Here is a 27,625-nt window from a genome sequence, read left to right on the forward strand (position 1 = left end):
GTCCTTGTCCTTATAGGTTTTATCTATGGGTAGTTCTTGTGGACCTGGCTCACCAATCATCCTATCCTTGGTCTCTTTGGCCCTGGTCGTCGTGCTGCTTCTTATCCTATAGGGCTCGCTATCATAAATCCTGACTTTTGGTCATCCTGGTCCTTCTTGCTTCCCCCTGTCTTGTCCAATCTGGCTCTGTTCCTTTCTGTCCCTCTTAGCCCGTGTTCCTTGTCCTGGTTCTCCTCACCCTGATCAGTCATAACTAACCTTGGCACATATGACACACTTAATTCTTAATACAAGGGGTTCCCCCTTTCAACCATTTAGGAAGAAAATGGTTCTAGTAACTATCTAGAAACACCCCTCATGTGTGCTCTAGATTTAAAAGGCAGTGCCTGTGCCCAAGTATAAATGATAAATACTGTGAGTAAAACTTTACTGTTGGTAAATTAAAACCTTACAATATAAAAGCACTCATCGTGTTGATAAAATGGATACATTTCTTAAAAATTGTTGGAATAACATTTTGGTTAAAACTCAACTTGACTTCTTAACTGCTCTTAAAAGTCTCATGGACCAAGTAAGAATCAACAACTTGTTGACAGCCGACAAGGCGTTGGTGTGTCCAATGATGGAGTTTCCCTCAGCTCTAATAGGTCCTATTATAGCTGAGGGAAACTCCATCAGGGTTGGCGGCCCTGATAACTTCCAACTGGCATAATACTTTAGTTACAAATTTTGTTAGCCCGATATTCAGCTTTGTGTTATCCGGGTTGAAAGCTGCTATTATAGCTAGGCGGCAAGATCGAATTCCAAGTCTTATCCATTCTTCCCGCAATAGTGAGCATCTAAAAGTGAGCATTGTTGGGCATAAGCAGACTATGTGTTCCAACCCCTCGGTGTGGTAACCACACAGCCTGCATTGGGTATGGCTGTCTTTCCGGCACTATTCTGGAAGATTTTTCAAGAAAGGCCATTCACCCAACCTCAGTGCCATGAACTTTCGTTTCAGGTAAAGTGCCGTGGTGCTTGATAGATGACAGGATTCTACTCCTGGGTTAAAGTTAGTAATTACTGCCCTGGCGTGTTTCCTTTTTGACAGTATTGCCCTGTCTGTGTGAAAGGACCACAACCTGGCACTCTTCTTGATAACTATCTTTAATGCAGACTGGGGGGGGGGGGTTGTTCCCCAAAACTCCTTAATACCAAGTAATTGTAAGCTGTGCTCCAGGTGATTTGTAGGTGGCATGACTTTTCTGAATTTCTTGCCAGAGTCTGGTCTCCAGTGAGTCTTCCCGGGCTTGACGCAGTCTGTTACAAAACTTTATAAATGCCCCAGCCTCTACGCCCTGATGGTCTAGTAAGACAAATTCCAGTCGAATTTGTGCCAGTGATGCTGAATTCGGAAGATGGAATGCACATTTAAAAATGTTAGTTATCAGTTTATTTCGAAGAATGTATGTGGTTCCCTTCATAATCTCTTGGCCGTGTGTCAGGGAATTAGATGTTTTTGCCTACATCACTTTTAACAGTGGGATAAAGCTGGGACCCAATATTTTTTTGACAGTTTTGTTGCTGCTGCCTCTAAAGCCAGAGTTTTGGTCCTCAGTGCTTCTTTTTGCTTAGCAAATGAGCTTCTGGAGTCTAAAAATATTCCCAGATACTTATAGTGAGGTGTTGAGTCAATTTTTACGTTGTTGAAGTACCACCCTCCGCGCAACTTCTTGGGTTTCCCAAAGGTGATTGTTTTTGTTTTTGATAGGTTTAGCTCTAAGAGGTTAGTTTCAGTGTAGGGGAGTAGTTCATCTAGTAGCCTCTGTAAGCCCACGTTCGTGTGGCTGAGCAGCACCAAGTCGCCGGCGTATAGGAGGTTGCTGATTCATACTCCATCTAATTGAGGGGGATGACAATTGACGCTGTCAAGTATTGGCGAAAGGTCCGATATGAACAGGTTAAAAAGGAGTAGGGCCAGCACGCAACTATGTGTGAAGAAAGTTTATAGAAAAATTCAGGACGAGCCTCACATAAGCAACCTGGACTACTTGGAAGGTTCTCACCAATTTGCTCACATTGGGCCATATGTAGGTAGCTAAATACCGGTCGGTAACGGCCGAAATTCGGTAAATATCCCGTTACCGACCGGTATTTAGTCAAGTGAGATGTAGGAGGCCAAAAAACAGTTTTCGGTAAATATGAAGTGGTAAATACCGATTCATATTTACCGATTTCTAAAATACCGATTCATATTTACCGAATACATATTTTCCGATTCGGTAAATATGAAGTGGTAATTATGAAGTGGTAAATATGAAGTGGTAAATATGAAGTGGTAAAACGGAAAAAGACATGTAGGTAAATTCGGTAATTAAGAAATCCATGAAATTCGGTAATTAAGAGTCGGTAATTAACACAGATTGAAAGCAGGTGGTAAGCATCAACAACAGTGCATATAAGCAATCCCAAAATGCAACAGCGTGGACAACATGGCCGCTCTGTATGTCATTGCAAGGCGCCTACGTCTACAGGCAGCAGGTCTGAGGATTTGGAGACGGGAGGAACGCATCTACAGACAGCGCATCACACTCTTTCAACAGACTAACGCAGAGATACATGAAAGGTATAGGCTACACCCACAAACCATCATGGACCTGATAAGGGACCTGCACCCACTCCTGGACCAACCAACAAGAAGGGCGCATGCCATACCACCACATGTGCAGGTGCTCTGCAGCCTACATCTACTCGCATCTGGCAGTTACCAGGGGGTGATAGCTGCGGTGGGCGGTGTATCCCAGAGTTGCCTATCCCGTTTCTTCAGGAAGTTCCTGGATGCCATGATGCAGAGAATGCACCACTACATCAGCTTCCCAAACACACAGGCTGAACTGCAGAAAACTAAAACTGACTTTTATCACATGGCACAGTTCCCCCATGTCATTGGCTGTATTGATGGCACACACATCCCAATCTGCCCACCAGCTGCCACTGAGCACATCTACAGGAACAGAAAGTCCACCCACTCCATCAATGTGCAGGTAATCTGCGATGCAGGGAACATCATCACTGATATTGTTGCGAAGTTTCCTGGGAGCACCCACGACTCCTACATCTTCCAGAACAGTGGGATCTACACACGACTGCTTGACGGAGAATTTGGAGAGGGATACCTGCTAGGTAAGTAAAAGTGACGCCCCATGAAACTTGCAAATCATAGTGTATTGAGGCATGTGACTGATGGTTCCCTTTTACTCACCTAGGCGACAGTGCATATGCCGTGCGGTCATTCATCCTCACTCCCTACCTACACCCATCAACCCAGAGTGAGAGACGATATAACGTGGCACACAAATCTACACGCAACGTGGTGGAGCGCACGTTTGGACTATTGAAAAGCAGGTTCCGCTGCCTCCACAAGAGCGGAGGCGCACGCCAGTACTCACCCATCATCTGTTGCAAGATCAATGCCACTTGTGCAATGCTGCACAACCTTGCCACGAAGAGAGGTACAGAGGTGGAACTAACAGATTTTGAGGACAATGAGGATGAGTCAGGTCAGCCAGAGGCCAATGCAGCTGGAATGCCAACAGCAACAGATGGGAGAGAGAGACGGGCAGAGATCACATGCAACTATTTCTGAGTAAGTAAGTGGACACAGCCAGTTGTTGGATGTCATGACGTAGTTTAATAATGCGGCACTACGCCACAACACCAAGAATATGCCATTCTGGCAACATTGCGTAATTACAAGTAGTAAGTCCAGGGTTACGTCACCCAATAGTCTTTGGCTATGCGGTGCTGCATTAATGTTTGCGGTCACGCGCTACAGTGTGGGATGGCACGGATTGAGCCTCCTCACTAGTGCCAGCCCCAAGCCGCCTGCTGCTCCTGCGTGTATCTGGGACCGGGGGTGTTATGCTGCTCCTGCTGCTGGTGTCGATGCTTTCCGCAGCATCCCCTGCACCAGTTGTGGCCGCCTGACTTGTCAAGAGCACCTCAAGTGCACTTGTGACCTGCACCATCCCCCAAGACACGTCGCTGCTACAGTGTGTCAGGCCCTCCTGCATAGACACAGAGCGCCGGCAGAGTAGTAAAGTGGCAGTTGCCAGCCGGTTGAGTGCCCTGGTGTGACTGTCTCACCTCTGCCGTTACCGGCGCCGTGCAGCTCTGTCTGCATCATATTTGCTGCACAACAGCTTGATGGACTGGGACATGTCCCGAATGCCCGCTGCCATGTCACCCATCCCCACCGCCATTGCGCTGATGTTCCTGTCCATGTTGACAAAAGTGGTTTTCAGTCCCCGCATATGCCGCTGCACTGACATAACTGCCTTTGTTTGCAGGCACTGTTGCTTCAGCATGTTGCCCTCGAGCCCCGAGAAGACCCCATGGCTGTCGACGTCTGCTGGTGGACTCTGCACCCGCGACCTGCGGCGCCGTCTTGCACCCGTGTGTTCTCCCTGTGAGGTGGAGGGCACAGTGGCATGGCTCCCATCCTGGGGCATAGTGTTTGGCTCCGGGCCCCTGCTGTCGTCAGATGAGGTCTCTAACGCTCGCAACCTGGCAGCAGCATGTCTCCTCGACCTCACAAATGCAGGCGGTGATGTGGCCGGTAACTCAAACATGAGTGGCGATGCTGGCTGTGGTAGAGGTGATGCTGGCTGTGGTTGAGGTGATGCTGGCTGTGGTAGTGGTGATGCGGGCTGTGGTGGTGGTGATGCTGGCTGTGGTAGTGGTGATGCTGGCTGTGGCAATGCTCCCTGGGCAGAACTTGTGCTGGACAGAGCTGACCTGTCTTGCCGGTGTGCCCTCTCTCCTGTAGCATGTGCAGTCCTGCACGATGTTACATCTGTGGACAGAAATGCAACATCAGCTCAGTGTACTTGAAGCCCTGCATTGCTAGCATCACAATAAATTTATGTAACACTCTCACATTGTCCTCTGCCTGCTTTTGGCTAATGTGTGTACCATGCATTGTTGTTCTGTGCTATTCAGTTCATGGTTGGGGTTTCCCTGACTACATCTCCCATAATGCATTGCCTGTCTGCACTAACACATGGACTGGAGTGGGATACTCATTTCACAATGGGGGATGTGGGATAGGGGTAGTGGGGGCTACATTGCTGTGCATTCGTCTTACCTTGTTGGGTGGCGGCTCTGGCAGAGCTGTCGGCATCCCCAAGGCCCACGACGCTCTCGTGCTCTATTGTGGCCTCCACCAGCTCCTCCAGTTCGGTGAGGGCAGGTGCCCTGTTAATTCCACCTCCTGTCCGGCTGGCCTCCTTCTGTATTTCCCCCATCTTCCTCTTTGTGACGATCCTCAGGTCGTACCAGCGCTTTTTAAGTACCTCAATGTCCCTGGGGTTCACTCCAACAGCATTGACCTGCGCCTGGATTCCCAGCCATATATTGCGCTTCTCTGACTCTGGCACCTGCAGGGACTGCCTCCCAAACAGCTTCTGGTGCTGCTTCACCACCTCCTCCACTAGCACCTGGAGTTCCCTGGGGCTGAATTTCTGCTTCCTCCTCCTTTCCCCTCCATCTCTCTGTGTCCTCTGGCTGGACATAGTGATTTTGAGCTGCACAATCAGGCACTGGCTCCCTGCCTCTCCTCTGCACTCCCAGCCTCTCCACGGTCTGTTGATTGTGTGCACCTGCCTGGGTGTGGCCACTTCCTGGTTGGGTGGGGTGTGGTTGCACAGGATTGGCTGTTTCATCCAGTCATGTGTTTTCGTTTTTCCGATTCGGTAAATACCGATTCGGTATTTACCGATTCGGTAAATACCACTTTGGATTTTACCGATTCGGTAAATACCACCTCGGTATTTACCGATTCGGAAAATTCTGATTCTTTAATACCGAATGTTACCGAATCGGTAATTATTACCGAATTATTACCTACATATAACTTTCCGATTCATAAATACCGATTCGGTAAAGTTCGGTATTTAAGAATCGGTAAATTATATTTACCTACATGAGGCCCATTGTCTTCATCTGCAACTTTCCCATGTAGACAGAGGAACCAACACCCAAACAAGATTAGAAGAATGTTATGTGTGTGTGTAAATCCATATAACCCTATCATGGATGGCACACATTCCAAAAAGCTCCCTAGGTCCTCATATGGGGGGGAGAGAAATCTTCCTCACAAAAAAACAGTAACATGAGTCACGTGTGGCATGTAGAAACAGTCTTACATTTTTACACCCACGCTCATGCTTAAATGCATGATGCCATTTGAAGAAGAATGGCCAACATGTTTCATTGTCAACCCTTACTTACTCAATATCATCAGGGCATGAGGACAATATTTCACTCATGTGTTCACCAGACCTGTGTATTAAATGGAATAAAAAGGACAGACAACAGAACAAACATATGTGTGTCAAACCCTACAAAGAGTCAACCAGATCCTCTAATTCAAATAAGGGGAGGGGATAGTTACCACACGGTCACCGGGTGAGTGCCTACCAGTAAGCCACAGTGGGGGAAAGAAGACTTTTGAAGATGTAAGGTTGCCTAAACAACAAATGGCATACATCCCTTCATGTTGTATGCATTTTAAAAAAATCACAGGGTATGTCAATGCGACCAAAGGTGAGCTTCACATAGCTGTAGGTAGAGACATCTCAAACCATCATGTGTACATTGCACTGCTTGACACTTAGGATAACCTTGTGGAAAGAAAAACTCACTACCATCCTAGGCCACTGGGTGTTCCAAACTATCAAACACATATTGGCTTACAGCTCGACACATCAGGGCACACCACTTTATACATGCTCTTGCGTTCCATTTTCACAAATATCCAAGTGGTGCTATGTGTCAATATTTACAAATGGCATACGCTCATGACTTCCATAAATAGGAGATGCGTGCAGACGAGACCACGATCTGTGTGATTAATACCCCACGCTGGCATGGACTCAGACACTGTTGAGCAGTCCTACCCTTCTATCTCACTCACTGCCGGTGTTGGCACACACAGTCAAGCAGGACCCCAACAGCATACTCACCCCCATCTCCAATCTTAAGCATCCTAGGGGCATGTCCTATGCAACGAAAGGCTGCATACGTGCCTTAAGCCCTGGCACCATCTTAGAAGGGTGCAGTTAATGTGTGCTGAAACCCTTAAAATCCATTACGAGCATTTTGTAAAATGCTGTGTAATGGCCATCAAGGCCCAAAGAGATTAAATTTGATTGTAATCAAAGTGATATGTTTTCTTTCCATTCCATAGGGGATAGAGTTTATAAAGATTGGAAATTAAAACGTTTATGGGGGCAAGGGTGGCGTGGCTCACACAGTACATTGGGGGAAACACATATATAGCCAGTGAGTAGTATCTCTGTTTGTCATTTTCAGAGGCCATGGGTGGGAGGTGCACCCTAACTACTACAAAATTGGTATTGAAAAAGTACACCCAAAGAGAATGGGTTCAATACCATATTTCATCTATCCCCATTAGGGGCAATATTTTATGTGCCCCAAAGATCTTTTATATATACAGAGAAGCCCCGCCTCCTAAGGGGATCAAGTCCCAATTCAATGAATACATATTGTGGATGGGGTGACCAATAGTCAATTAGCCTCTAAGTTTGTGGCTTTCAACCACATCATTCAAGCCACCTTTATCCGTTTTCTCAGAAAGAATTCAGCAGGCTGCATCAAGGACTGCATCAAGGACTGTACATTTGATGTTCTGGGTTCCATGTCCTGTTTCATGGATGTGTTTGGCCAGGCGTGTTGTGAACTTTCCTGCCCTGAATGTGCTAATGTGCTCCAGGATCCAGACTTTCACCTTGTGAGTGATTAGTCCAATGTAGTGCAAACCCCACCCACAGGTAAGCCTATACACAATTTAAGTCAAATTGCATTGACTGAATTTAGTTTGAATCCATGTGCGGCCGTTGTTGAGGACCACGCTTTTTGAGGCTGTGGTCAATTTACATACAGTGCAGCCACCACATGGAAAATGTCCAGATGGGGCATTGGAAGACCTCTTCTGTTGGTCACTGGGGAGTGTATGTAACGATCGATCCCAAAGATTAAGGGCTCTTCGGAAGGCAAATCTTGGTTGCAGAATTTTTTTTGGGTCCACGTCAAGTAAATGCCAATTTTTGCATATAATCTGTCTGACTCCTGTGAATAAGAGATCAAATGCGGATCGCACTGGAATACAAGGATTATTGATGTTTCTATTCTTCTCAAGTAGTGCTGTGCTTGCAGTATTTAACACTCTTTTTTGGGCCCAACTGACTATTCTGGACAGATAAGTCCTAAATTTTAAGCACTCCACCAACATAATGGGTTGAGCAGCAAACATTTTCAACACTGGTACAGTTCCTTCTGTACATAAAAAATAAGCCCACAGGCTGGTTATCTCTCAAAGCCCCAGGATGGAAGGGTGAGTAATGTAAAAGGGAGTTTCTGTCTGTACGCTTCTGATGGCCTGCTATACACAACCTAGAGTCTTTGGCACTGATATCTATGCCCTGGTATACCGCTGAGTCTCTGTTGATAGACCAGGCAAAGTGGAGACATGGTTAACGAATTTGATCAAATCGAAAGACAGCATCAGATCATCCTCTGTACCTAACTAGATACAGAAGACAGCATCGATATTGCATTTCCATATGCACAGATTTGTCCGAAAAGGATTGGTGTCATTGAAGATACAGAGTTACAGTTCTCATTGAACATGCCTACATAAATGCAGGCAAGACTAGGGCCAATTGTGGCTCCCATCAAAGTCTGTGATGTTTGTAGGAATAATTAGTGTTTGTAGGCAAAGAAATGTTTTTTAAGTGCAAGTTCAATGCACTTCAGTACAAAGGTCTGAGGGGTATCATAGAACCACTCTTGAATCTCAAGAGATTGCAAGGCTGCCATCACCGTAGCATCTTGGGGGATGCTGGTGTACAGAGATTCAATATTTAGAGTGATAAGAAACTGGGCTGTTGGGTCGTATTCAATGTCCTGCAACAAGTTCAACATATCAGTTGTGTTCCGTACATAAGCGAGTTGATCACTCTTTCTCAGAAAAAATCAGCATAATAGTTCCAGTACTTATGGGATGTCTGACACTATTGGATGACCGGGAGGTGGACGTTGGGGTTTGTGTATCTTTGGCAAGATGTAAAATGCTGGTATCTGCGGCAAGGAGTTCATCACAAAGTCAGCTTTCTTTGCAGTAATCTTTAGCATCTTCCACCATGAATTTTGATTATACCCTGTAGGGGTCCTCTCATTACATGGAGCTCGAGTTTATCCCCTTACGTCCATCAACCTCAAGTTGGAGAGAGAAAGAAAGGAAAATGTACCTCCCAGCAAGATTTTTCCATGTTCACAATCATTAACATCAAGTTGGCGAGTGCAAGCGTGGACAGTCAACCTCAGAGCGAGATTTCTCAACACGGATCGTCAGATTTCTCATTGCGAGTGGTCGCGTAAGAGAAACTGTCCATTCCCATTGAGAAAGCTGCCGCTGGAGTAAAAATCTACTTGAGCGTCAGAAAGGAAGCAGCACCCGCTTGCACGGTGCATGGTGCCATTCGTGATGATTGCAGTGTGGACAAGCACTTGGCAGTGAAAATAACCGCAAACGGCATTTATCTAAAGACACTCTGCTGCTTGCGGAGCTCCTTGTAGTGCGGCTGAGTTTTTTGCACTTCGCGGAGTTCCTCATAGCAGAACTTATCAAACTCCGCCCAGGCTTAGCCAATTGTGAAAACAGGGGTACAAAAAGAGGATGGTCTATGGAGATTGGTAGAGAATATAGATGGAGGGTCCTTTCATCTTTCCATAAAACAATTATGGAGACCGATTTTTGGCATAGTCTCAAAAAGTTCTGTCCTACATTTAAAAGGATCATACTAGGATGTGGGGACGAACCCCAACCCTTTATGCAGGACATTAGGCTCAGGCTGTGACAAAGCATAATAAGACAGATTAACTGTGATAGAGGGAATCATTGAAGGCCCCTCCTGCTGCTGCGTGTTTCTGTGGGAGAGTCTTTCTGCCATACAGGGTCCTGTTGCCTCCACCTCTGCCTCTCCCTCTCCCTCGACCTCCTTGTTGGTTCTATCCTATAAAAGTCATCAGAAGGACACGTACATTGTCAGTATGTTGAATCTGTGGGCCAAAATGCACTCTGGTGTTATTTGATGTGGATGACTGTTCAACAGAACCCTCCTCCTCACTGCTGTTGTTATCAAAATTGCAGTTCTGGGGCATGCACTTTTTATAAAACCAGCCAGATCTTTTTTGATTTTGTGCATGGACTGTCTCTGTCTCCATCTGGTAATGCTTGTCCTCTATGTACGGAAAGGCTTATTCGTGGGAGTACCTATCAAGGTTTGTTTTAAGACCTCTTATTTTCTGGTTCACAATATATGTTTTGTAGTCAGAAAGATCACTCTGGATTCGGGTTAATTGCTTCTCAGCACCCACGATGGTGGAAACATTCTTTAAAAACTTTTCTAAATACAAAATATCTTTGATATAATGAGAAGTAACCACCCTCTAGTGCACTTATCAATATAGCTCCAATCCATTTGGAGCTGCCTATCCTCTAGAAATATTTTTGGCTCAATCTGAGCCAAAACACTAGCGAAATCAGCATTAGCAAGCATGTATTCTGTCATCAATGCCCCATGTATGGCAATACATATCTGGTGTTTTCTTGAGTTGGATAATTTTCCTACTCGTCCCTAGCAGGGGCCCCTGCCAGCATTGGAGTATCTGGTAATAGTGAAGGTCCTGCCAGAATTTGTATGATCTGGTAATCTGTGAAGGCCAAACAATTGCTTTCCATATTTATTGTCTGAGAATCCCAAACCCGATCAAATCACCACCAGAAAGAGTCTTCTCTATTCAGTAATGTCTCCGCTACTCAACCAGACATACGCGGGTAATAAATAGGTGTGGGCGGAATTTGCGAAAGTGACTTTCGCAAATTATCATGAAAATGTTAAAAATCTCCGCAAACACGTGGAAATATCGCGAAGATGCGGAAGTTTTTTTCCCGCCCGTTCGCGGTATTTTCTGCGTGGTCGCGGCTCGCCAACTTACCCATGCGGTTGCTCGCAGGCGCGGCCATCTTGTTTTCACTCTTCTCGCGGTGCATGATCGCGAGAAGAAAGACGTGATCGCGCGACCAATGACATTACTGCGGGTGCGAACTGTCGCGAGACAGCGCAAATGGCTACCAACAATCCAACATCTAGTGGAGAACGCGACCGGATCGGGAAAACTTGTCGGCGAACGCGGGGATTCAGGTAAGGCGTATTATTTTACAGCGCGAGCAAGAAACAAATTATCGCTAAGCTGCGGAATGCGGAAATTTTGACATTTTCGCGCGCTCCGCGGAACGCAAAAATGTCAAATTATCGCAATTTCCGCGAGCGGACAGGAAATTTAGCCCAGGCCTAGTAATGAATAAAAAACTGAGGGAAAGGGAAGAAGGGAAAAATGGGACTTGTGGGGGGTGTATTTTTCAAAGAATCTGGCTCTCTACTTTGGAAGTCCTCAGTATCAGAACATGACTATGTTGCTGTGCACCTGATTACTCCTGATTATCAAAATTAGTTTATGCTCTCACAGATGAGTCAGTGTTCAAACACTCTACAAACAAGGGGGAGCTATAGAGGGAAATCAATGAAGGGTGCCCTTCACTCAGACTAATCATAACAACCCTTTGTATATATGATATACTTTTTTCATAATGTAAGGGGATCACCCTTTCATCCATTTAGGAAGGAAAATGTTCTAGTATCTCTCTAGAAACATCCCCAGTGAGTGCTCTACATTTAGAAAGACAGGTCCTGTGCCCAGAGAGAAACCATAAATATGTGTGAAGACAGTATATAGAAAAATATAGGCAGTGTCTTATCCATCTGGCCTCTCTTGTCCTGACCATCTTTATCTTTGTCCTCCTGGCTTGAAATGTCTTTGTCCTCCTGGATCTTTTCCTTGGCCTTTTAGTCCTACTTGGACTGCAGTCATTTATTTTGACCCTCTTGATCCAGGTTCTCCTTGTTTAGATCTTCCTGAGCCTGGTAACTTTGGTTCTGGAACTCCTGGCTGCCACTGTCTAGTCCCCTTGCTCTGCTCCACTGAGTTATCTGTGACCTGATCCCCTTCATCCTAAGCTTGAAGGCGTGCTTAGCTCTGGCATGGTCATCGTCATTTTTGTTCACTATACCCCCTTGCACCGGTCTTCTGGGTGCACTTGGTACTGGTGCGCTTGGTCTTCCTTGTCCTTGTCCTACGTATCATTTTACTACTGGCCATTGCCCTGCAAATTCTGATCTTAGTCATTCAATTCAATCTGGTCCCGACCCTTCTGGTCCTAGGCCTCCTGTTACTTGCACTCATAGTTCTGAATACTAGCCTTAGAACCTATTGGCCCTGGACTTCTTGGTCTGTCTGTTCTTAATTTCCATGTACTCCTGCCTCCTCCTTTGCATCGTTGGTCTCCTATTTCACAGGCTCCCGGCCCAGAATCTTTCACCCCTCACCCTAATTCTCATTATCAGCTCTTCTGGTCGTTTAGTTTATTTATTCCCCTAGTTTGCCAGTTCCTAGTCTTTCTGCTCCTGGTTCTTCTGGTCCATGCAGTCCTGGTCTTACTTCTAGCACTTATTTGGTTGGTCCTAATCTATCTAGTCTTCTGGTGCTGGTCCCACAAACCTTGGCTTCCCTAGCCCTCCCAGTCCCAAGTCCTCCTGCCAAATCCTAGTCTTACTAGTCCACCTGGTTTTCCTATTCCATCTTGTTCTTGTCAGTCTGACCCTGGTCCCTTCCATCATGGTCCTCCTATTAATAGCTATCCTTGGGCTGGATTTTCTAATCCCAATGACACTGGTCTTTTTAGTTCCCATGGGGTTGTTCACCCTGATTATGGATCCTCCTGAGTCCGATCATCATGGACCATCTGATCCTGAACCCACTGGGCCTAGACATCCTGGTCCTTTATATCATTCTGGTTTAGGGTCTCCAGTTCCTAAAAGCCCAGGTCCTATCTGTTTGTGTTCTTCCCAGTACTGGTCCATTCACTTCTGTCCCCTGTGTCCTCCTTTATCTGATCTCTATGGTCTTGACACACCTGACTCTAGTCCTTCTTTTCATTGGTCTCCTGGTGCTGGTTCTCCTTGGTCTGTCAATCTAGGTCTGCTTGGTCATCCCTGTCCCTCTGGTTCTTTTCAGTTCTTTCAGGCCCTCATTGGCGTTATGGTCCAGGGTCTTCAGTTCCTTCTACCCCTTGTCTACTGGGTCCAATCCCCCTGTCAGACATCCTCCTGGTTCTCCTGATCCTTCTCACCCTGGTCCTGCTGACTCTAGCCCTGTTTTACTGTGTCCTCTTCCTCATCATCTATTTGTTCCTGGTTCCCCTGGCATTAGTAACACTGTTCTTCATAGAATAGGCCTCCCTTGGCCTGGATTTTTTTGTCCTGTCCCTTGTGGCTATGGTCATCCTAGCCCACCCGGAGGTCCACCTTCTGGTCCATATTATTCTCTTCTTCTTGTCACCAACATCCTCCTACCGAGCCTATTCCTTTCTTCCCCATACCACCTTCACAATGATTTTAGTCAGGTACAGCCTCCAATAATGTCATCTAGATACTTTTTTGGGGCTTAGAGATTTATTTTGCTGGAAAGCACTGCCAAGGACAGAAGTGAAGGCTCAGTACAGACAGGACCTTGCTCACTTAAAACACTGCTTGTCATGTTAAAAATCAAAACTATCATTCCCAGAATGAATTGTGCTGGTGACGAAAATGTCAGTGTGGCTAAAGGAGCTGCTCATGACATGGGATCATCAAGCATCTATGCTTGAAACCAACTCTCCTATGAAGAAGTGTGTTTAATAACACTTAACACAGTGAACTCCTCCTGTGAATTATCCAGCTGCATTACTGACCTGTCGCCTGTTTTCACTTCCCCATTCCACAAAATCTCATTACTATGCCTCAATCAATTTACCTCCTCCAACTGTCTCAAAGCACTATGCCCCCAAGCACCAATTACCTATAGCACGGGCCCCTCCCTCTGGGGCCCACATACCATGTATCTGTCTGCATGCCCTGTTTGCTCCTACTTGTCGACTGCGCTGTTTTGCCAGGTTTAAAACACTAAGCAAGTGCAACCCCTCTTTCAAAGAAGCCTAAAGCTAGCACAAGGTCTTCCATAGGAAACCCAGCCCTCAAAAACCTTCAAAAAGAGGATCATGAACGTTAAATAACAAAGCATTCTCATGAGTGAATAACACATTTAGGTGGCATGCTTTAAAGCCATACTCATTATTCAGCCAAACAGTCCTAGACGGCAGCATAAAATATTTGAGTGGCATATCCTGAAGCTCCTGAAAAAGATGTTTATTTCCTACATGTCCTGTCTGAACATTAATCATTTTTTTTCATTCAACATTGATTTTACAGTTTTTTTCCATCTGTAAACAGTTTAGCTTAATTCATGCACTTATCTTTGTAGACAATATTGTACATTTGTATATGTCCTTGCGGATGGCTAAATACAGATCTCCCCCACACTGTTTATTAGACTAACAGTCTCTACTATTGAGCCTGTGGCTGGCTAAGCAGTAGAGATTATGTACTATTTTACCATCTGCCGGTGAAGTAGCAGAGATTATATACTATTTGACCGGGGGCCTGGAAAATAGACACTTCCTTTATAAAATTGTCTTTTTGCCCTAGATAAGTGCTTTGTTTGAGCTTAAAGCATCTCTGTTAAGACTTCTGTGTTCCATTTACTGGTGCTAAATTGATAGGAGTTTTCTTCCTCTGAGTGTAGCTCTTCCAGTGGGCAGGCCTGACTGATTTCATTTACTAATAGTACTATTTCAGAGTGGGAAACAACCCATGTTTACTGGACCCATGGCAGACAGCAGCACAGGGCGCATCTCTAGTAATAGTGGGCCTAGTTATGAGGCTGTGCAAGACAGGGGTTCTGAACGAGACCAACTTTGTAGAAAGATATCTCTGTATTACATCATGGGTCCATATAGGGTTATTTTTTACTGAGGCTTTGGTGTCACATGGGGATGAATAGGGGCCTCAACAGGAGTCGCCAATCACTTCACATTCTTGTTGCTTCCATATATGTAAAATTGCCTTATTGAGAATAATTATTTAACTAATGTACACTCTCAGTACATTTTCTTCAGGGGATGTTGAGTATTTGATCTTAAGTCTACAATGTCTGACTTTCCTGCCCGCGAATGCTTGAACTTAGTTTAGGGCACCAACGCTTGAACATGAGTCCAGGTTGTTGTAGCCCCACTCAACCCTGGTCAACTCTCTGGTTGATGTGATGTCATTGTTTTCTAGGTTACTAACAATGCCGTAAATATTTCAGGGATGCAGTAGTATTAAGACCCAATTCCAATCTTTAGAATATCACATACAAGCACAGCACTGTACTAAGCTAAAGACACTTTATGGATCAAAAGTGTTTATTTCAACATTTGAATTCAGCTGCTTTGCACATGAAAAGTAATCACACACACTATGATTAATATAGCACTGAGAACAATATGAACATTTCAAACATAGTAAGAAATTCACTTATCAACCTAGCACCCTAATGACTACTTCTATGTGCTAAACTATGAGAGCATGGAGTAGATTAACTTGCATCTAGAGTTTCTATGGAGATGACGTACTGCACATCTGTTTACAGCAAAGTGCTGTGGTTATCAGGACGTCTGGAAGCGAGTGTTCTCCTGAAATAAAACACACAGTAGCTGGGCTAAGCTCTTCTCCTCTGGCACATTATCAGCACTAGCATGGGACTGGAGGCCGAGACACCATGTCGATCTAGGAGGATCTTTCAGGAGTATCTCAGTCAGCATCTGGTGAGATAATCTGGGTCAAAACATCTGCAATTTCATAGTGATTTCAGAGTTTTTTATTCACCCCTCTTATCATTCTGAAGAAATGCACTGACATATTCATATACATCTGGCAGTTGTACTAATAAGGTAAAATTATGTCAATAAAGGCTACACTGTTATTCAACCTTGGAGGAAAAACACCATCATATTTGAGAATCTAGGTAAAAGGTCACCATTTTCCAAGTAGGCCTAAGACAAAATGGAGTCATATTTTCAACAAAATGGATTCAGGCCATAGGGTCTATATGACAAGGGGGCAGTGAATCCTCTTGTATTACTAACTGTATACACCATAGGTATGAGGAGAGTCAGATGAGGAGGAGGGGGTGAGAATGTAAAGTGACAACGGCAGAGAATCTGTTAAGAAACTTGACTTTAAGTTTAATGTTTTGCTTCTCCTTTTTATGTCGAGCTTACCAGACAGTGCAGTTGTCAGGTTGTGAAATACATATTGTAGGCTTACAAATACAGAAACTTATTTGCTTTTCAATCACTACTTTTTAGGTCTCGCATAGCATTGCAGCGCAACGCGCTGTTCGCTTTGCGAGACATGCAGTATACAGTATAGTGGGGGAGCTCTGCCCACTTTCCATCCATGGTTTTGATTTGCTTAAATCAGAAATGTTGTATCCTGATTTGTTTTCGCCTTGTTTGTCCCTCCTCCTAACAGCCATGTCGTCATTTTTCTCCCTCCATGGCTATCAGTCCCTTTACTTTAAAAACTCTTTTGTTCCTCTGCCCCCACCCCTTCCATGCTGCAGTCTGTAACTTCTCTGCCTACCACCACCCACTCCCGATCATGCCTTCTTGGACACACACACTTTTGTTTATAATGCAATAGGGCTCGCGTTAGACGAGTCTTATTGCATTTTGAAATGCTTGTTTACTCATGGGATTGGCTGGCTGAGTCTCACACTTTATTTTGCCTGACCTGTCCAGGTGGCTATGTTGTGCATGCGTCGTCCAGCTGCCGCTAAACAGACGCTCCTGCGCATTAAGAGAAACTTCAAAAAAAGCCACAGAAGCAGCAAACGAAAGTGTAGCGGCCTGAAGACCCGTGACTGAAAGGGAAGGGCCTGGCAGTTGTACTGCGCAGGAGGAAGTGACGGGAGCCGAAGCCTGCCACACACAATACCAGCGCCGCTGCTCAGCTGCTAGTGGGTCCCTTGTTTTATAAGTCTATGACGTTACATAAGGCAAGAAGATTAGCACTATCAGTGCTTGTTTGTTATGGAATCCCCAGGTCCATACTAAGAGTAGGCTCGCAGGCCCCTCGTCCTTGCCCCCATCATTGAGGTGGGGATTCGGATGTGTGCGGTTTGATTCAGCCCTCTGTTGTGAGGCAGTTCCCCCATCCACACTCGGTGAAAAGAGTAAGGCATTGCACTGCAGTCACCAGCCGACATTTCCCCGGGAGTGCCAAGGCCTCATTGCGAAAGTGAGGCATGCCCTTTGCTTTGGTACACCAGGGCGTTTTCTGTGGTATAAAGTCTGTTGACCTAAAGATAAGAACTAACGAGAACTGAAAGGAGAGTAATGGTCGTGGGTGGTGACGGGTCGCTTCTGCGAACCCTTCTCATATCAAATGTTTGTTCGGTAGATTTTGATATGGCTGCTTAGAGAAAAGCGAGGAATGCCGTGAAATGCTTTGGGAGGGAAACCATTTTGTGTGTGTAAAAGGCCGCTTTATCGAAACAGGTACATATCACAATTTTATTAACACTGGCAATTTGCCTTACAAAACTAAAACCTCTCTATACATAAAATACCTGACCCCTTGTTCCCCCCCACCCCTACGATCCCCACATCATAAGACCCCCACCCTGCAACATACAATAAATAACTTTCCATAACAATATTACAGAATCTTACAATATAGCATTTATAAATCCTAATCTCCCATGACCTAAAATCCTACCTGCCTTTATGCAACTGCAACTAACGAAACCTGTAATGTAAATTTCCTGCCTGTTTAACCTTTCCCTGCTCCTGTTCACAAACTCCCCAAACTTAACAAGAAACTACAAAACTCCAGCCAAACTTGGCCAACTCTCAAATAACCCCGCCACCCAGGAAAAGGCGGGAGAGTAGCCGGCAACGCCGCCTCCCCGTTTTCCTGCCACCGCCTCCTAACCCTGACCTCCTGCCCCCTATTCCCTGCCTAGACCCCTAAACCCCCCACGGCCCCTCCAGACAACTCCCCATTCAGCTTTTACGCATGCCCAACATCCTGGCCAGTACTTCCCTCAACTCCAACAAATACAAGTCCATGCCTAGCCTGGACAGATGGACCCCGTCCCCCCTGAAAAATTCTGGCGTGTCGTAACTGATGTCTCTGTGCCAAATCCTGGCAAAACCCAACTGGCGGCAAAAGCGTACCATTTCTACATTTACCTTTCTCCTGGCCTTGTCCACGGCCCCTGGGTTTACAGCACCCCTCCAAACCCTACACAGCACAAACTCCGTCCACACTACTGCGCAGCCCAACCACTGCCGCTTGATCATGTCCAAATCTCGCTTCATACACCTCATCAGAGCCAATCCCGTCTCCTTAACCATATAATTTTCGCCGAGGTGAATGACCAGTATGGCGGGGCACCTACCACCCACCAACATCTTATTCAACACGTGCAAGAGCTCTTTCAAGAGCATACCCCCTTTCCCTTTCCAATAAACCCTGAACAGTTCTGTATTAAAGCCAAGATTCTCTCCAAAATTGCTGGAGCGGGCCTGGACCTGAGCCCATTTCACAAAAGAATGGCCCACAATCCATATGGACATCTCCCTGGCAAGGGGACCCATCACCGAACCTGAAACGAGAAACATGAATGAACACAGGGAAAACACATAACCTCGCTACAACGAGCTGGGACCGCTGCTCACACACCGCTGATAACAGTCTGATGACCAGCTGCCCCATCTCATGATGTCCCCCTGCCCCTAGCCCCTATTATTCGCCTCGGACGCTGCTCCAATCCTGAAGGAATGAGTCCCAAAACCCCTGCCATCCAATCCCAGCTGGGCCAAAGCCTTCCTCAACACTGCCAGGAGCTGTGACCCCTTCGCCACCCGCCCATCAGTATGCCTGAATACTACTCCCGACGTGTCTGAAGCCAAAGACCTCCATCTCGCCCCACACCTATATGGGCAAGACAAGCCTGAGCCCACTGCCTGTAAGGAGATCCATCACAAGCAGACCCTGTTCCCCTGTAGTGAAACCTCGGTCCATAACAATCCGTCCCCCCATTTGGAACCCAACAACTCCGACACCCAAAAAGCCCCGAAAAACATCCACGACATCAGCGTGGGGAACAGGCACAGCTCAGAGTCATCCCTGCACACCCTCGGCAAGACCTGCAACACCCTCTCCAGAAGCCCCCAAGACAGGGGATTCCTTACCCAAGCCACTCGATCGCACTCCCGGGCCCACCCTTCCAAAATGCGTGACCCTATTTCCCCTGCGGAAGGCGCGTAACCCCACCACAACTTTCCCATAAAAGCGACCCCTGCCAATTTACTCGCTATTGTCACCCTCGTGAGCCCCTTTACGACCAAGGACAGGATAAACTGTATTACATCTTCCTGCCGGCCCACTAGTGAAGCCTGCCGTCTCGCTCCCGAGCCCAAGAATTCTGCCCATGCCGTCGTGTACGCCACCTTCGCCGACTGCGCCAGCGAACCTAGAACCAGCTGCAACATCCTGTGTTGCCTATGTACCACAAATGCTGCGGCATGCTGGTTGGGGTCTGGTCCACGTCCTTGGCTAGCCTATGGAATCTCCCCCACTGTGAACGAGACAAATCATCGGCTATGTCATTGTCCACCCCTGGTACATTTACTGCGCGAAAATAAATATCATGCCGCAAACAGCCCAGCACAAACACTCGTAGCAGTTTCAAAACTTGCGCTTCCCTTGCCTGTTCACAATTTCCACTTCTGCCATGTTGTCTATTCTGAACGTCACCCGCTTGTGAGCCAGCAGTTCCCCCCACAGCGAGATCGCTATCACCAGCGGGAAAAACTCCAGAAAGGCTATGCTTCACCCCCCGCCCACCCACTCAGGGGGCCACTGTTCTGCGCACCATTTCCCCTGCTAGTATAGCCCAAAACCCTCGCTAACCGCCGCGTCTGAGAAGATCTGCACATCCCAGACCATATCGGCATCCCACATCATTGGTACGCCATTGAAGTTCTGTAAAAAGAACTGCCACATCCTCAGGTCCTCCCTCACCCCTGCTGACAGTCACACATGATGATGCAGCGGTTTCCGACCCGCCAGTGCCCTGCCCAGTCACCTACAAAAAGTCCTCTCTACTCTCACAACCCTAAATGAAAAGATCAGGTGTCAGAAAAGCACCTGGATGTACGTCACTGTGACTTTGTGTCGTGCCAACATAGCTGTCAGCAGTCCCACCATCCGCTGTTTTTTGTCTGCTGGTAGGCGTGCCTCCATCGCCTCAGAGTCCAATTCAATTCCTAGAAATGAGAACACCATACAAGGCCCCACCGTCTTTTGCGGTGCCAGCGGTACGCCCAACTCCCCCATGATCTCTTGGAACCTGTCCAGTGCATCCTGGCAGTCTGCGGAGCCTGGGGTGCCCACAAAGAAAAAGTCATCCAGGTAGTGTGTTACTCCGTGGTGACCCATTGCAGTAATGTACTAAAACATTCGAACAGTGCGCAGGACATAGAGCAGCCCATCGGCAGTGCTTTGTCCACATACCAGCTCCCGTTAAACTGGATCCCCAGTAGGTCCCAATCATCTGAGTGGACTGGAAGCAGCCGGAAAGCCGACTTAATGTCGCACTTTACCATCATCGCCGTTGCGCCCGCTGTCACCACGAGTGACATGGCTGCGTCAACTGATGAATATGATACAGAGGTCTCCTGCTCATCAATGAAATCATTTACAGAGCCACGACAGATGATGAATGAGGCGAAACTGTCCTTGCTCCTTTTTTGGCACCACTTCGATGGATGACACAATCAAATTGTTCAGAGGCCAATCCTCAAAGGGTCCGACCATGCGGCCCTCACTCACTTCCTTGTTCAGTTTGTCTTGCACCACCTCAGGGTGCTCCTTTGCAGACTTCAAATTGTCAGCCCAATGTCTTGTCCGCGGTCCTTTGTACCCAAGTCCAAATCCCTCTAGAAACCCCACCCGCAAACGTTCTGCCGCCACCGCGTCTGGGTATCCCCGCAGCGCTGCAACCAACTTGTCCCCTCTAACCGGCGTACGAGCCCTTGGGCCAGGCCCCTTGGCCCCTCGCCCACGCGCGAGCTGTTGTTGACTCCCTGACCTGGACCCCCTGGCCTGTCCCTGCTGCTGACCTGAACCCCCCAACACTTAACCAAGGCATGCCCACTCTTTCTACAGCCTGAGTATTCGTGCCTGAACCTGCAACATTCCCACATGCACAACCCTTTATTATAACCCCAGCAGGTCCCTTTGGATCCCAACCGTCCCTCCCTGCTCCCCCACCCTGCCTCGGGTGGGGCGGCCCTGAAAGGGCTGGTATACTATGGGTAGCCCGCTGGCCATAAAAATGGTCTTCCCTGACCCAGCTAGCCCCATCGTATGCTGCCACAGCTCGGAGTCCAACTCGCCCAACTCCAACTTCGCTTCCGGGTCCCACGCCATGTGAGCCCAGAACTCCTCATCATATTGGGCCCAGGTGTATCCCCCCCCCCAGTAATCTGGGCCTTCCTAATCACATCCATGTATTTAAACATGGCCACACACCTCTCAGGGAACTTCTCACAGTATACGCTGGCATATATAAGGAAAGTCGCCATCCAGTTCTCTATCGTACGCAGCACCTTCGGCCGTTTTTGTAACTCGTATTCCTCCTCCTTCGACCCTGACCTCTCTATGAAGGAGCTTCAGTATCTCTACATACTCTCCTTTCCAAATATGCTCCTTGGTGGACAGCATTAAATGCACCCCCAACGGTTTCATGACACCCATGTACGGTAAACGCTTTATCTTCAGCTCCTTACTTTCCAATTTTACTCCCTCCTCCTTGGGTGACCTGCCGCCCGACCCCGTCTTGTCCACCCCGGACCCGTCAACCCCTTTGACCCCTGCAGTCACCTTGTCCTCGGGCCCCTTACCTGGGCCCTCTTTTCCCCTGGACGCCTTACCTGCGTCCTCCTGTGCCCCCCTGTCTGTGTCCTCTGTCCCCACTCCAACGTCAATCACATATGTCCCTTTCCTTAACCTCCCCCCGCGACAAAAACCGCAATTAAAGCGACAATGAAACCCTACCACCCAAGGCCTCACTATGTAGACAAAAACCTACTCTACAGTGCTCCCAACCACCAGGTCACCAAACCTAAAATGGTGGCTGGGAAAGCGCCAAACACCCCTAAATACTTTGGGCTATTTCTAAAATTTGGGCTACAATAGGGCTGGTCCGAATGGAGCCCAAATGTCACAAATGGCCGTGCCCGGCTGGCCCCACCCCGGCCCAATCTGCCCGGGGGGCAGACCTCGCGGTGCTCGGCTGCCCCCCAAATCCCCTTTCTTTTTGTTGGTGAATTATTTGTACTTTTTTACAACAACGACATGAAAAAACAATGCATGTCGTCAGCGCTGGCACTGCTCATTGTTCCAGAATGTATTCAACCCTAAAAGTCACTCAGACTTTTTTACAGAGCCCATCTCTGTGAAGCTGTGTTTTAGTACTTGAATCGTTTTCATTTATAATTGGTTAGATAAACTTCCGAGTTGTCATCTAAAATGTTTGACTGAATGCCAGTCATTCCTTTAGCAAAAAAAGTCTGTTCTTGCTCATGTTTGTCTGTGCCTTGTTTACCCTCGCCCCCACCTGTTGTCTGTGCCTTGTTTCCCCCCGCCCCCGTTGTCTGTGCTTTGTTTCCCCCCGCTCCCCCACCCGTTGTCTGTGCCTTTTGCCTGTGCCTTGTTTACCCCCGCTCCCCCACCCGTTGTCTGTGCCTTGTTTACCCTCGCCCCCCACCCATTGTCTGTGCTTTGTTTACCCCCACCCATTGTCTGAGCCCCCCCACCCGTTGTCTGTGCTTTGTTTATCCCAGTCCCTCACCCGTTGTCTGTGCCTTGTTTAACCAGTATTTGTCGTAACTAAATGGCAGTCGGAATTATAAACCCAAATATAAAAGCACAGACGATGTGCGTGTAAGTCTGTAAAGGTTGGAACGTGATGTGTTCATTGTTTTTCCCTCATCTTGTTTTTAATAGTAGTGTGATATTGCAAAGCGTTTCTTATTCTATATTAATGGTGCAGTGCGTCATGAATGTTATTGTATGAAGAATTTGTATGCAACCTGCAAATAAAGAAAAGATCCTAAGGGAACTCTCCCCGTGCTCAGCTTGGGGTATGCTCCCATTCAAGAACGTGTTTATATGTACCGGCACTGCCAGTGACGCCGGAAGGAAGGAATGGCAGTGAGCGGTGCCAGTGTTTCGGGGTATGAATGCTATCACTTTGCCACCATATTATGTACAGATTGCGTACTTTCAGGCGGTGCAGTTCGGGGCCAGTATAATCCACCCGGTGTCTTCTTTGCAGTGCATGGAAAGTTAAGGTGATCTAGATAAAGTTTTATACATCATAAGGCTAGAGACAGGATATCAGACTTGACGTTTCTGACGTTAGAAGCAGCTGTTTCTAACATGTCTCTCTAAGCACTCTTGCTGCCTCTGCAAGCATTGTGTGTGACCGATTAAGCAGCAGATGTGAGCAGTCCCGTGCTCCCCCAAAGTCTTGTCCACTCTCTAGAGCTGGATGTCACTGCCTCTCCCGCCCACACCGCAGGAGGTCAGAAGCTGACGTCACTGGCTCTTTTTCTGGCTTTCCTCAGCCGCATTGACCCTTCGTGTTATTAACTGTACCCATGAGAGTCAGTCGCTGAAGCACCATTATCAAATGCTTTTGTAAATCAAGAGATATAAATGGAGGTGCTCACAATTGATGTATGAGCCTGCCTCGACTGGCACGCTGGCTCCTCACACTTCCAAAATTCTCACCAGCTGCTGCCTGCATGTACAGTGCCCAGAGGTGAAGTGCATAAGATGAGTGAAGCGAGCAAGCCTGCCTTCCTCAAAGTGGGATTCAGGTGAGGGTTGTCCCTTAAAGAAATTTTTCTTGAAAAATAGGTACATTTGGCCTTTTTACACCATTAATTTCATTTATATTTGTTGCAAAATGAGACTGCATCCTGCAACAATATTCATATTTTGAATGACTATGCTATCACGGTCAGGAGACTGTCATCAAGAAAACAAAATAACCACAACAGTCCCTTCTAGAAACATGCCGCTGAATTGAGTTGGTGCTTTAAGTGTGATAAAAAGAGGTGATGGCCTCTCTGAAAGGGCCATGCCCAAAGTTTCATAACTCTGACTCTTTCCAAAAAGGCATGGGCTATGGGACTAAGGACATGGATTTAACATACTTGAATTCGGAAAAAATAAGATTGCAAATTCGACATTACTGAGGTCTGTGTAAGGGGTAGTGGTCTTTGGAGTGTCTGTCACTTCTATTCCCCCCTTCACATCACTCTCCTCTGCAATCCCTGCTAGACAGTTATGTCTATTTTTCCACACAACGTTGTCTGTGTTGTCTTTAGTACTGCCGTCTACTTGTTGTCCGGGTTGTGTTTACTTCTGCCCCCCCCTCCTGTTGTTCATGTTGTCTTTAGTCCCCACCCATGTTTTGTGTTTTCTTTAGTCCCCACCTGCTTTCTGTGTTGTGTTTACTCCCACCCCCAACTGCTTTCTGTGTTGTCTTTACTCCCACCCGTTTTCTGTGTTGTCTGTACTCCCACCCCCACCCGTTTTCAGTGTTGTCTTTACTCTCACTTTTTTTCTGTGTTGTCTTTACTCCCACCCTCTCCCGTTGTCTGGGTGTTCTTTACTCCTGCCCCCCCTGTTGTGTTCTGTGCTGTCTTTACTCCCGCCCGACTCATATTCTGCTTTGTCTTTACTCTTGTCCCACCTTTTTTCCGTGTTGTCTTTACCCCCGCTGCCCCACCCGTTTCCGGGTTGTCTTTACCCCCACCCCCACTTGTTTTCTGGGTTGTCTGTACTTCTACCCCCACCTGTTGTCCGGGTTGTCTTTACCTCCGCCCCCCCACTTCCGTTGTCCATGTTATCTTTACATATCCCCCCAACCGTTTTCCATGTTGTCTTTACTCCTGCCCCCCTCCCATTGTCCATGCGCTCCAAACTCCCGTCCCCCTGTTGTTGTCGTCCGTGCTGTCTTTACTCCTGCCGCCTTCCTCACTTACAATGTTGTCTGTGTTGTCTTTACTCCTGCCCCCACCCGTTGCCCGTGTTGTCTTTACTCCTGCCCCCCACCCGTTGTCCATGTTGTCTTTACTCCCGCCCCACCCGTTTTTGTCTTTACTCCTGCCTCCCACCCGTTTTCCCGGTTGTCTTTACTCCCACCAGTTTCCTGGGTTGTCTTTACTCCCACCCCACCCACTTTCCGTGTTGTCTCTATTCCCGCCACCACCCGTTCTCTGTGCTCTCTTTGCTCCCGCCCCCCATTTTGTTGCTCATGCTGTCTTTACTCCCACCCCCTTCCTCAATTACTGTATTTGCAAGCTAAACGAAGGTGCGAGTTGCAAGGTAAGGAGCAAACACTTTTAAGTTACACTTCTGAATAGATATTTAGTTTGGCTTTCATTTACCAACATTTCCAGTACAGCGAGTTCTCAAGAGTGAACACTGGATTTTGCATTGTATGAGGAAGCTGCCAAGCAACCTTCTCTGGGTGGGCTTCTCAACAAAGGTAGAGAGGACGCATGTGCCAGCCTGAAGGACTGAGTGTGTTTGTGTTATACTTGTTTCATCTCTACAAACCCTTCCCTTCCCCTTAAAATATCGGTGTCCGTAATCCCTCCCCTTGGTAGGGACACATACTAAAAAATTCAAGGCTTGCGACAGGTTTATTATCCTTATCGGATCCCTTCAGGGCACAGTTACATGCCAACCCGTGCCTCCGTTTGTAGAAACATTGCCAATTTTTGTTTATTTTTCCATTTAAAATCAGAAAGAAATCTATCGAACTATCACAGCTTTCCTGATGAAGTTGTGATATATTGTATTCCACCCTCTCCTAAAACCGCCCCTTTGTGCCGGGACTTCCACCAAACAGGGAGAACAGCTGCAGTTTATTAAGTGGAATCCCCAGTGAATTAGGTGCTCATTTTTGTTAAAATTCAAAGATTGATGCGCATACACACTGTGCCCTTTTGTACTGCCTCAAGCATTCTAGACAGCAGCCACACTAGTCTAAAACATACCTTAACACGTTAGCAAAGCCAAGAGCTCTAGCAAAACACGTAAGCATTGGCACGGCCAATAGGTTTTTTTTTTTTATATACAGCACTCCATCTGTTCCCATGCTCTCTCTCCCTGCTTTTTCTGCTTCTTATAAGTTCCATTCATTTCTCACTTCTCAACGCTTCTCGGCCCAGCTCCATGTGTTTAAAATAAAAAATAAAAAGATTTAACAAGGTCCTGGCAGCTGCCAAGTAACTGCTGAACTACTAGATCCACTGATGACCCTTCATGCACACTTCTTTTTAGGTCGAGCCTAGGCAGTGCGCATGAGCTATCTGCAAGACCTGCAGTAATTAGTAGACAGTGTGTAATCCCGCCTGCCGCTTGGCATTGGTTCATTCAGGTCTTGCTCTGTTTTGCTGGCGCATTATTGGGTGGTTTTCAGAAAGTCACTTCCGATTTAAGGTAAGCAGCACAGAACAACTACAGCTTAGTTACGCTGTAGGTCTGTATCTGCTACTTTGTTTTTTTTTAATTGCCATGGCGCCTGCTTCTCAGCCCATAAATTTAATATGCACGGCGCACGCTTTCATTATTAATTTCTTATTACCATGTTGCCCGCTTCAGGGGCCGCCAATGGTCTAACTTATGTGCACGGGTGCCGTGCTTTCTTTCAGCGCGGCACCGCTTTCATATATTTCCGGAAGCCGTCTGCTCGCGCGGCTACTTTGTCACCGACTGTGCGGTGTAAGGTTTCTGTTTTACTTCATATCTTAGTTACAGAGATGGGAGCCGAGGCTTCAACGTGTGCTTAAAGTCTGGAATCATTCAAAGGAAAGGTGAGTTCAGGTATTCAGTGTAAAGTAAGTCCACTATTTAATTTTATAGAATTTCTTTCAATCATTTTTTGGGGCAGTGGTGGGATTCGAACCCTCGCCTCCAGAGAGACTGGAGCCTAAATCCAGCGCCATAGACCACTCGGCCACACTATCACGTGTGCCTTTTGTCTTCCATTTGCTTATGGGTCTGTCCTCTAGCGTCACTATGTCCACATGTGGATGTTATATAATTTTTTTAAATCAATGCACGAGTGAAAATCACACCGGCGAAAACTATGGAAGACTTGATTGGAAATGAGTGTGGAAACGTGATCAGCAACAAGGCTAAAGGGTGTTACCAGAGGGCGAGAAAGTGTAAAGCACTGTTTCGGATCAGGAATGACAGCAGGCATTAGTAGTTGAAACGATTTAAGGAAATGATGGATAAAATGTCAGGTTTGCATTGTCCAACTCATGATTAGGGCACAAGTTCCCCCAAAAATGTTCAAGGGATTAATTATTCCTGATGATGCTCGATGACAACAGAAGGAATGAAGTCACAGGAAGTGATACCAAAGTCCTATCAAATCCTTTTTAGGTTTCACCTGAGCCAGCGCATGCACTGCACTG

The sequence above is a fragment of the Triturus cristatus genome, chromosome 7 (assembly GCF_964204655.1).
Source record: "Triturus cristatus chromosome 7, aTriCri1.1, whole genome shotgun sequence".
NCBI lineage: Eukaryota > Metazoa > Chordata > Amphibia > Caudata > Salamandridae > Triturus > Triturus cristatus.